This window comes from Megascapheus bottae, chromosome 7 (genome assembly GCF_031878675.1).
Source record: "Megascapheus bottae isolate mThoBot1 chromosome 7, mThoBot2.hap1, whole genome shotgun sequence".
NCBI lineage: Eukaryota > Metazoa > Chordata > Mammalia > Rodentia > Geomyidae > Megascapheus > Megascapheus bottae.
The window spans coordinates 10,688,408-10,699,555 of record NC_143515.1 but is presented as its reverse complement, the minus strand read 5'-3'; the positions used below and the strand labels follow the sequence as shown (position 1 = coordinate 10,699,555).

Below are 11,148 nucleotides of genomic sequence, written 5' to 3'. Positions count from 1 at the left end.
TGGCTGGAGCTATCTACCAGAACTAGAGAAGAGCCTGTGCAGCTTCCAGTGCTACCTTTGGGTACCATAGCGACAAGAGATTGGTCACCATAGTAACCTTATTATTAACCACACATGGACTGCTGGCAGAGAGTGAATGAAAACAGAAAAAGGCACAAAAACGGGTGCTTCGAAGGCAAGAGGCGCGTGCAGTTCTGGACAAAGTCCCAGAGAAAGTGTTTTATAATCTTACGCTGACTAGTACTAGAAAGCTGCCCTTCCTCCAGGTATCTGCACTCAAGGAGAAGACACAGAATAGAACTGAGGCTGAAGAGGAAGTGTGCACTTGGCATTGTGTAACTGGACATCAGCTCCATGAAATCCCAGCCGAGTCTCCTGGGAGAGTAGCATAGAAGACTGGATTTGGGACAGCATGTCCAAGTGGCTTCCTCCTACCTTTCTTGTCCAACATTTTACACCCCTCCTCAGCCCCCGCCCCAGTTCTTGCTGAGGGGGCCCTAAGTGGTGCTTTGTATCAGATCACACTACAAAAGGTGATTCTATGCTCAGACAACCATATTACTGCTGGGTTTATGAATGGAAGCCTGGGGGAGGGGAGGGGGGTGTGGGGGCGGAGCCTGGGGGAGATCTGGAGCAAGCTATTTGCATGTCTGCAGTACAGTTGCACCTCCAAGGACACCGGGCTTGAGCTTGCCCCCACCCCCTCCCCCAACTCTTCCCGGCCACAGCCAACCTCTAGGCAGAGACCTACCTCAGAGTTATGAAGTTTCAAGTCCCAACAAAAGCACACCTCTCCACACCTCTCCAGCCCTACAGTGCCAGCTCCGGGTGTCCAGAGCGCACGGACAAGCCTTGGCGGGTTGGGTGCGGGTGCTGGAGGCTGGGTTGTTGAGAAAAGCCTGAGGACAGAAAGCCAAGAGCCTTCATCCGATTAGTGGATCACAAAGGATCAGAGACCGGTTAACACTACCACTGAGCCCGGGCCGCAAAAGTGAAAAGAATGTTCGCTCCCAGACTGCGTCTGTCTGGCATGAGGGAGGGGGGGGGGGCGGGGGGCGGGGGGGAGCCCTGCGCCCCTCCCCCACTGCTGCATGCTGGCCCCCTCCAGGTGTCCAGGCTGCACTCCACGCTCGCCTAAGGTGGGAAAGCAGGGAGCCCTGCCCGAGCGGAGCCGCGGAGGCGCGGGGTGCGCCGGGGACGCGGTCCGGGACCCCACGCTGGACCCTTCCCGCGCACGGTCCGGCCGCTTCCCGCCCCGACGGCCGGCGCGCTGCCGGATGGAAGTCCAAGGCTGCGGGACCGGGTAGGGGAGCGCGGAGGATGGCGTCCCGGCCGGTGGGCCCCGGCTGTGAGGGCAGGCGCCACGCCGCCTGTTTCAGCACCCAGAGCTGAGGACAGCGCCGTGCCTTGCATTGCCCCCTCCCCCCAAACTCCTTTGCCTGTAGTTTCTTCTTGCAGCCCCACTCGGCCCGCCCCCACCCCAGCGCCCCACCACCACCCGCCCCAGCCAGCCATTCTTACCCAGAAAAGTTTGCGCTCCTCGGCCCGCGCTCCTCACCTTGGCCGAGCGGCTCCTTTCCACCCCTGCTGGCTGCGGACCCCAGCTCTGGTCTCCTCCTCCGTCCCAGGATCCTTCTCCCGGGACTCTGAGCAAGGAACCTGCTGCTGCGGCTGCTGCTGCGGCGGCTCCAGGTGGGGCCCAGGAGACTCAAGGCAGAAGCCACTTACTTAGATCCCCGACCTCTCCAAGAGAGGGACTGGACCGGGAGGAAGCAGGGCAGCAGCAAAGGCAGCCCGTCAACTTTGGACTCTCTCCTGCCCCGGGCTGGCCACCTCACATGCCTTTCTGGGATTTTTTTCCCTCCAGTACAGTGATCAAGTAGATGTGCAGCAAGAGAGGTCTGGCAAGTGTAAGGTGGGGACTTATATACCATATATAGGTCTTAAACTTGCTTGTAGTTTTGGGGAGGATTTCAGGGAAAAAACAATATCTTTAGGATAGTGTATATTCTCCTCAAAGACTGTGATTCCCTGAACTAAAAATCAAAAACCCACCCAGCTAGTATTCATCACTCTCCACTGAAGTAAAATGAATCTAAACTCCTTTGAAGAAAATGAAAATCCACTTATTCAAACGCACTTTCCCCACAGAAAGTATGTGTGTAAAGACACCTCCACTGTGAGCGAAGAGCTACCTAGCTCTTCACATCAGGAGGCAGAGACCTAAAGGACTGAGGCCTGACGCCAAACTGGGGAGAAAATTCTGCAACTCCTCATCTCCAATTAACAAGCAAAATGCCATACTTGAGGCATGTCTCAAATGTCAGCAGCTAGAAAGCTGAGAAAGAACAGAGGCCCTGAGTTTAAGTCTGGCTGGGAGCTGGCACACGCATGCACACGCGCGCGCACACACACACACACACACACACACACACACACACACTTAACAGTGGCTCTGGGTCCAGTTCTTAGCACCAGAAAATAAAGATCTAATTCCACCTTCCTTTCACTGAGAGCAGCAGGTTCTGTGGATCTTAGGATCTGGTCTCCCATGTGCAGTCCTGAGGTTTTTTGGCTGGAACAAGGAGTGGGCAACTTCTTGGGTTCCAGGTTTTCATGACTAGATGCCCTTTTCCTCGTGTAAGGAAACGTCAACAAAACAAGGCCCACAGAGCCAGAACATCTCTGAAGACTTAGAAACTACGGCATTTCCTGATAATGTCCATTCCCTGAAAAATGCTTACCAGCCAGGTAAATGATCTTCAAAAGGCGTAGGCCTTCAAATTCATGCAATGCTTGAAAGACAAGGTGAATTATATAGTATCCACCAGAGGAAGAAGGAAAGAAAACGGGTAAGAGTATATGTGTGCTAATACTCTTAGATGGGAAAGAGAACGTAGAAAATTTCCCTTAAAAACCTCAGCAGGTTTTCGCTTCACGGGCTTCTGTTAGTAAGAGAACAAATACATGGGAGTGGTGAACAACATGACAAAGTTGGAATTGCAAAATTTTGGAAAAGTTGGAGTGGAGAATTCTTGTTTTACTATTTGGGCTTTGGGAGGGAACCTGAAATTAATCCAATGGAAGAGAAGATATAATTTATAGGACTATTTCATCAAGACCTCTATATCCTAATTCCAGAGAATTTCTAGCAGAGTTTAGTCACCATGCACAATCATTTAGTCTTTATTGTCAGGAAATGCTCTGTTTCCTCAGATCCTAGTAATTTATGTTACAAATGAAAGCTGTTTTACGTTGGCTTGTTCTCAGGAAGTTTTAGAAGCAGATGGGTATCTTCTGTGATCTGGAAACATTTCAGAGCTCCCAAAGATTCTTAAATCCAGATTTTGGAGAAAGCAGTAGTTAGGAGATCATTTTAAAAATGAAAAAGCTCTTTGGACTTGACTCCTAAAATGTAAGACTTTACAGAGCTAATCATGAGAGGCAGCGCTCTGAGTCAGGTGAAGAGAGGCACTGCATTTGGTGCGAGATTAGGCACATAATTGTTCTTAGGCAGGGTTGCATGTGGTAATTGTGATCAACGAAGGACTCTGGGAGGTGAGTTCAAGTGAATGGAGACAGGAAATGAGTAAAAAGAGCCTGAAATGCCAGGTGTAGTGGTGCACTCCTGTAATCTAGTAGTTAGGAGACCGAAGTTGGAGGATGGCAAGTTAGAAGATAGGCTGTGTGATGTAAGGAGTTCAAGGTCATCCAAGGCTATATGGCAAAGCTCCCATAAAAGAGCAAACTTGGAAGGGGATATATCTGTTAATTTACCCTAACAAGGCATTCCGTGGTAATGTTCTAGAACATCTATAGGGGAGTCCAGAATTGGCCCAGGGCCCATTCAGTAGGGTTAGCCTGAGGTGGGGGAGGGGCGCGGTCTGTCTTATTGCGCTAACTTCATCTAAGAAATGCCAGATGGGAGGACTTGGTGGGTATGGCTCAGTTTGGAAGGAACAACAGTCTTTCTTCACCAGGTAGGACATAATCAGTACAATCCCAGATAAGTTAATTGGAAGTGGTAACAGACCTATGGCACCAAGAGACCCAGGAGGATGATGCCATTAACTCAAAGTTATGTATAAAAATGGGCCACACTGAGATAGAGCTAGGAATAAGGCACTATTTCCTCTTTCGGACAGGAAATGTGCATGAGATTTGGAGGGAGAAAGTGGAGTATAGAGGAATCCTAGGTTCTTTCTCCCTTACTTGGGAGGAGAGGCTTAAAAGATAGGGAGAGTGCTGTGGGGGAAAAATAATAGCCAGGTTCCCTGGCACAACCAGTTCTACTAAAAAAAGATGCAACTAATATCCAAGCCTAGTGGGAGTGAATTACTATGAACATGAAGGTGTTTGTCTTGGGGGGAATTTGTATAACTGATATTTCAGTTTGTGTTTGAATCCTGGATTAAGCACAATGGCCCTGATGATCATCATCCAGGATTTGCTTTTATCAGTCACTATCAGATTAGATTCAGCGATGTTGCTTGTAGCTGTGATTCATTTCTTACTGTGTAAATGTGTTATTTGTTATTTACTCTGTAGGCATAATTTATATGCTGTTTTGAAAAAGGTGCTGTGGTTCAAGTGGTAGAGAGCTAGCTTTGAGAACACTCAAGGACAATGCCCAGGCCCTGAGTTCAAGCCCCAGGCAAGATCATACTTCTTATGATTCTGTGAGTGTGTGTGTGTGTGTGTGTGTGTGTGTGTGTGTGTCTGTCTGTCTGTCTGTCTGTCTGTCTGTCTGTATGCCAATCCTGGAGCTTGAACTCAGATTTTCAGCAATGTCCTTGAACTTTTCTACTTAAGGGTAGGGCCCTGTCTTGAGCTATATCCCCACAGCTGGCTTTTTGGTGGTTAACTGGAGATAAGGGTTTCAATGCCTGCTGGTTTTGAACTGTGATCCTCAGATTTCAGCCTACTGAGTAATTAGGATTACAAGCAGGAGTCACCAGTGCCTGGCTCCTCCTGATTTTTTAACTTGCGTTTGAAAAATGATATTAGCATATATTAGTTGTACAAGGGAGGTTTGTTTCATTGTGACATTTCCACACATGTATACAATGTATCCCACTTAAAATCACTTCTCTAGTTATTGGAGACCTGGCTTAGTTGGTAAAGCACTAACCAATGAGAGAAAGCAGCAGATACTGAGTTCAAGTCCCTGCTTTTGATCTAAAAAAAAAAGAAGAAAATCACCCCTCTATCATTCTCCTTTACCCCTGCTGCTTCTTAAAGAATTTCAACATGTTTCATTGTTCTGTTTGGCCACATTCTCCCTCTCTCCCTTCTGATACCTGCTCACTCCAACAATATTTTTTCGGACTTCCCTGCCATTCATTCTTAATATAAATTTCAGATGTACATATATTTTAACCAGATTAACTCTCTGCATTGATTTTCTTCGTTCCTCCATCTCCTAGAGGTAGAGAGTCTGCCTAGCAAATGTGAGGTCCTAGGCTCTCTCTGACTAAAGTTACTTTTTAGATAGCATCTCAATCTTTTTGCCTGGGCCAATCTCAGACTGTAAGCTTCCTATCATCTGCTTCCTTCTCAGGCAAACGGATGATGGCATCTATTTCCCTCTATTTCTAGTTGGGAAACTCGACTAGAAATAAAGGTAAGGAGATTTAAAGAGCTAACATTCCATCCAAATATATCACCAAGAACCAAGAACTGGAGGAAGTCTACGAGGTCTTGAGACCACATCTATCTTATTCCCAGGACACGCTTCCTCATTTTCAGGTCAGCTTTGCAAGGGTTGACCTCTCCCCACATCTCCCACAGAATTTCCTGTACCTGACCATAAATTCCTGGAATCTCATCATCACAGAACTTCATTTATTTTTCAGACTTTTTGTTTTGTCGGTCATGGGGCTTTAACTCTGGGCCTGGGCGCTGTCCCTGAGCTCTTCAGCTCAAGGCTAGCACTCTACCACTTTGAGCCACAGTGCCACTTCCGATTTTCTGGTGGATTATTGGAGATAAGAGTCTCACAGACTTTTGTGCCCCAGTTGGCTTTGAGCCATGATCCTCAGATCTCAGCCTCCTGAGTAGCTAAGATTACAGGCCATTGGTGCCTGGATTCTTTTCAGACTTTGATCATGTTAAAATGCAAAACAACTCCACAAGTAGAGTGTGGCTCAGAATCCCAAAGTCCTGGTAAGAATGATGGAGGAGAGCCTCAGTGGTACTTGCTGCACCCAGCTGTGGGTTCTGGGCCAGGGTGGGGTTAGGATCAGAGGAGACAAGGACTCAGATGACATACTGTGAATTCAGCGGCCATCCCTATCACAATGCAGAAAAATTACCTGAGCTTTCCTTTAAGCCCAAAGCCTATGTTTTCCAATAACTTCAGAAGCACCTTTGCTAAGTGTTAAAGCTCCAGGATTAAAGGATGCAAGCTGTACAGTGGGATGTCATATGAATGTGAGGAACAGTATTCATCAGTAGAGATCACACATTTTGGGGCTCCCCACTCAGCTCAATCTTGTCATCATAGCCTTGCACAAATGTGCTGTAGCTCTTGTGTATTTATATCTGGTGGTACTTGTGTTTGAACTCTGGGTTTGGTATTGTTGTAGGCTTTTTGTTTTCTTTTACTAGTTGAGCTATGTCTAAGCCTTGTTGTTCTGATTATTCTTAAGATAGCACCTTGCTTTTTTGTTTTTGTTTTTGTTTTTTGCCAGTCCTGGGGCTTGAACTCAGGGCCCGAACACTGTCCTTGGGCTTTCTCAAGGCTAGTGTTCTACCACTAGAGCCAGAGCATCACTTCCAGCTTTTATTCTATGTATGTGGTACTGAGGAATTGAGCCCAGGTCTTCATGCATGCTAGGCAAGTACTCTACCACTAGGCCAAACTCCTGGCCCTCTTGTTTTGTTTTTCCCAGTCTGGCTGGCTTAGACTTTAACTCTCCTTATTTAAATTTCCTGCTATAGCTGGGATGACACCAGCAAAACAAGCTTTTTCTGTTGAGATAAGAGTCTCATGAACATTTCCTGGGCAGGCTTTGAACCATGATCTTTATTCTCCACCATCCAAGAAGCTAGGAATAAGCTGATAAGGATAGAAAGTATAGCTAGATGCAATCTGAGTATCTGGTGACTGAAGGCTGTAAATCAGAATCTGGAGAATCTTGAGCACTTTCTGTAACGGGATGAGCATTTAGATCAAGAAAGAGCAACAGAACACATAAATGCAAGGTTCTTCACCAGAGTCCAGAAAAATCAGCCTCCAAGGAAGAGGAGATATAGCTTGGCAGACCCCATTCAGTATGATGAGGTATCACAAGATGATATGTTTCTACAAAAGTTGGCAAAAACTAATGGGAAACAAGGCTTACTTGGGAGCAGTATAGCATATAGAGAAGAGGTGAGCTGTTGCCTAGCTGTTCTTTGGTCACCATACCTGGATTATTTTCATCACTCTCATATTTAAAAAGTACATGTTGCACAGCAACATAATCTTAGTATTCATTGTACTTTAAAAGTTAATCCAACCAGACTCTTGTGGCTTATGCCTGTTATGCTTGATACTCAGAAGGCTGAGGTAAGTCAACCTGGGGAGAAAAGTCTGTGGAACTACATTTTCAAAATAACTAGCCAAAAGCTGGGTTGGAGGCATGGCTCAAGTGGTAGGGAACTATCTGAACAAACAAGCTAAGAGAACATTAGGGACTGAATAGAAAACCTGGTATTAGCAAAAAAAAAAAATGTAATCCTAGCACCTCAGAAGGCTGAGATCTGAGGATCACAGTTCAAAGCCAGCTAGGGCACAAAAATCTGTGAGACTCTTACCTCCAATTAACCACAAGAAAACCGGAAGTGGCACTGTGGGCTCAAGTGGTAGAGTGCCAGCCTTGGGCTGAAGAGCTCGGGAACAAACTCAGGCCCAGAGTTCAAGCCCCAGAACCAACCAAGAAATAAAACGAAAAGAAAATCCGATCAAAGGTACATATTGTTATCTTCTAATTCTTTTTCACAAATACATATCTTCCCCCCCCAAAGGTACAGATAGATCTTTATTTCAAAGTTTGATCTGCCAAATTAGAGTTTCCTACCAACTTGGGGAGCAGAAACATTGACAGGCTTTACAATTTTTTGCTTAGGTGCGGCCTTTGTGGAAGCTTTAGCAACAGCTATTGCTGTTGCCTTTTTTGCTCCCATGGCAGCCCGGATAGCTTGCTTTAGCTGAGCCTTTCTAACTTCTGGTTTCTGATTTCTCTTGGCCATTATATCAGCAAACAATGCACCAGTGATGGCCCTTTGGAATTTGATTGCATGTTGGGTTCTTTTCTTTTGAATTCCTTCCAATTATCTCTTGTTGTGCTTTCTTCTGTAGAGGACAGTCCAGTTTACCTGTCAAGGATTCCTCTTGGAAAGGAAGGCTGACTCACATTTTGCATTGAGAAATTGGAAAACCTTCCCGTTGGTCCCGGTGTAGTGTCCCGGGTATATCTTGTACCTGCTGAAACTGCAGAGCTTGACCTTCCTGGTGGCAGCGGATGGCCCGGCGAGAGGAAAGATGGTAAAGAGAAGAGCACATGTCCTCTTTCACAGTGATGATAACAATTATGTAAATTCAATAGTGGATCATGCTTTTGAGTAGGTATTATATCTTGAGAAATAGCCTATCATACTGTAACAGTTTCCAGTGATTTTGGTCATGGCCAAATTATTACTAATCACAATCATGACTGAATGTATTACACAATTAATAGAATGATGTATGCAATTGTTACTTTTTAATATATGCTTAACTTATTTCCTATTTTGACTCCATTTAATGAGGATCTTAAATCACATGAATAGGATCATCTGTTTTTGTTATTTCCTTAGGTGATAGTATGAAAAGTAGGATTACTCCAGAAATATAAGCAATCTGAACTCAAGAGAAGTTATAGCAGCACATTCATCCTTTACCAGGTCCAATATGTACTAGCATCGACTTTATTTTTCAAATTAAATGCATAAACTCTACCCCATTACAGTTTCAATTTGCATCTCAATAAGAGATAGTAAAGTTGAACATTTTCTCTTGTCTATGACTCATTGTGAACCATCTATTCATGTCCTTTGCTCATTTACATTAAAGTTTTGATACGTTTCCTTCCAATTTTGATAAGCTTTTTGTATAACAGAGACTCTTTTTGGTTTACTTTATAAAAATATTTCCCCCAGCCTGATTGTCTTTTTGAGTTCTGATAATTATTCTAGTACCTTGCAAACATTTCCCTCTGAGATTCGCACAATTCAATATAAACCTGGAAATGCAGAGTCTACTAAATATATAAGGGCTATTCTTTTTGTGGTGGTCTCATTCTAACTACAATAGAAATTCTTTAATACAATTGGGTTTATTTTGACTTTAGTTCTAGACTATTTTACTATTTAACTTTGAGCAAAGTTAAATTTAATGTAAGATTTAGGTTGGCATTTTTTTAAAACCCAAGTAAAGGGTAATAATGTACAAATTGGTGAATAAATACTAGAGCCAGAAAACATCCCACCTGAACTCGCACAGGAAAACAAAGGAAACGAGAACACTGAAAGAGTTCAAGCAAGCAAAAGATGGTGAGCCATTGCCAGGGGTCTACAAGCAAAGTGGCCATGAGGCAGTAATGGGGGGCCCCCTGGGATGAGAATAGGCAGAATAAAAAATGTTTTAATTGGTACAAAAGAGCTCACAAAACGGAAATCTTCATACTAATGCGAAAGTTCAAGATGTGTGGCAGAGTGCAAACCCATGAGAAGAACTGGAAATCACATTCCTTTGAAGTGGCTCTTTGCAGAAAACCTGACTTCCAATGCAACAAGAATCTTACATTTTTTAATGGAGACCATAATTACTCATCAGAAGAAACCTGAGGCTCCAATACAATTACCAAATAAGAAATGTGCCTTTCACTCTTTTCCATGTTACAAAAAGGGGCAAAGAAAACTAGATTTTTTTGTGTCCATCTCTACCTGTGTGTCCACTAGCAAGTACCAAGTAGACAGTGAGTATTCTGGGCCTGAGGCTGGGGGACAGTAACAGGAGCCATGTAACTGAAAGACTTGTTTTCTTCTTTCCCTTTTAAGAAACATCAGTATTTTCCATTAGCCTGGCATAGTTTGAAACTGCACTTTAATACCTTACATTACATAGTTAGAATTCTTTGCCTTTCTCACAGAAATGCCCACTGGTGACCATCTGATTAGGACACGTGACAAGGACGATTGGAGTTACTCTAACCACAGACTGAGAAGTTTTGGGGAAAAATATTTTGGAGATGAGAGAGGGGGGGGGAGGGAGAGAGAGAAAGAGGGAGAGAGGGGAGGAGGGAGAGAGAGGAGGGAGAGAGAAAGATGAAAACAAAATGAAGATAAACCTCCTAAACTTGAACTCACTTCACTTAAACCAAGGAAGCAATCAAACCAGCCCGCCTGAACCTGCAGCCTTTCCTGCATATGGTTTTGAGCTGTCACCAAAGTGATGGTGAGTAGAATCATTTTCGCTCCCGCAGATGCTTCTATGACTGGCCTGTTCGGGGGGATGGTGGTGTGCAGGTACTGGAACCTGTCGATGCTGGCCCTCCCTGCTGCTCCATCTCCAGCTATATGCATCTGTATCACCAGTTGCCATTGAACCGGACTCTAATCTGCACAACTGACAAGTCCAGCCTCTCACAGGAGGCCTTTTTTCACTTGCCCAGTAGGGTGTGCATCTTCGTCAGGAGTCGCACTATTGACCAGGCTGATGTGGTCTTTCTCTGTCTTCAGTCCCACCTTGTACTTGTTTTGCACGTTGACTGTGCTGCATTGGCTGTGGTGAGATGGAAGGTCACAATGGGCCCCATGCAACTCATAGGTTTTTTGTTAAAAAATGAATCCAGGGGCTGGGAGTTTGGCCTACTGGTGGAGTGCTTGCTTAGCATGCACGAAGACCTGGGTTTGATTCCTTTGTACCACATACATAGAAAAGCTGGAAGTGGTGCTGTGGCTCAAGTGGTAAAGCTCTGCCCAAGGACAGCACTCAGGCCCTGAGTTCAAGCCCCGGGACTGGCAAATAAAATTAAAAAATGAATCCACATACTACTCTTATTCATCCAAAAGAATTTTAGGTGGGTCAATTCCTCAACCATACTTTGTAAGTTATCAATTCAT

General features: G+C 44.9%; 1 pseudogene; it reads right to left on the bottom strand.

Annotated features, from left to right (window-relative positions):
• Positions 1–7,027: 7,027 nt before the first annotated feature.
• LOC150060304 (large ribosomal subunit protein eL24 pseudogene) lies at positions 7,028–10,608 on the bottom strand (annotated as a pseudogene).
• Between the last annotated feature and the right edge of the window lie 540 nt (positions 10,609–11,148).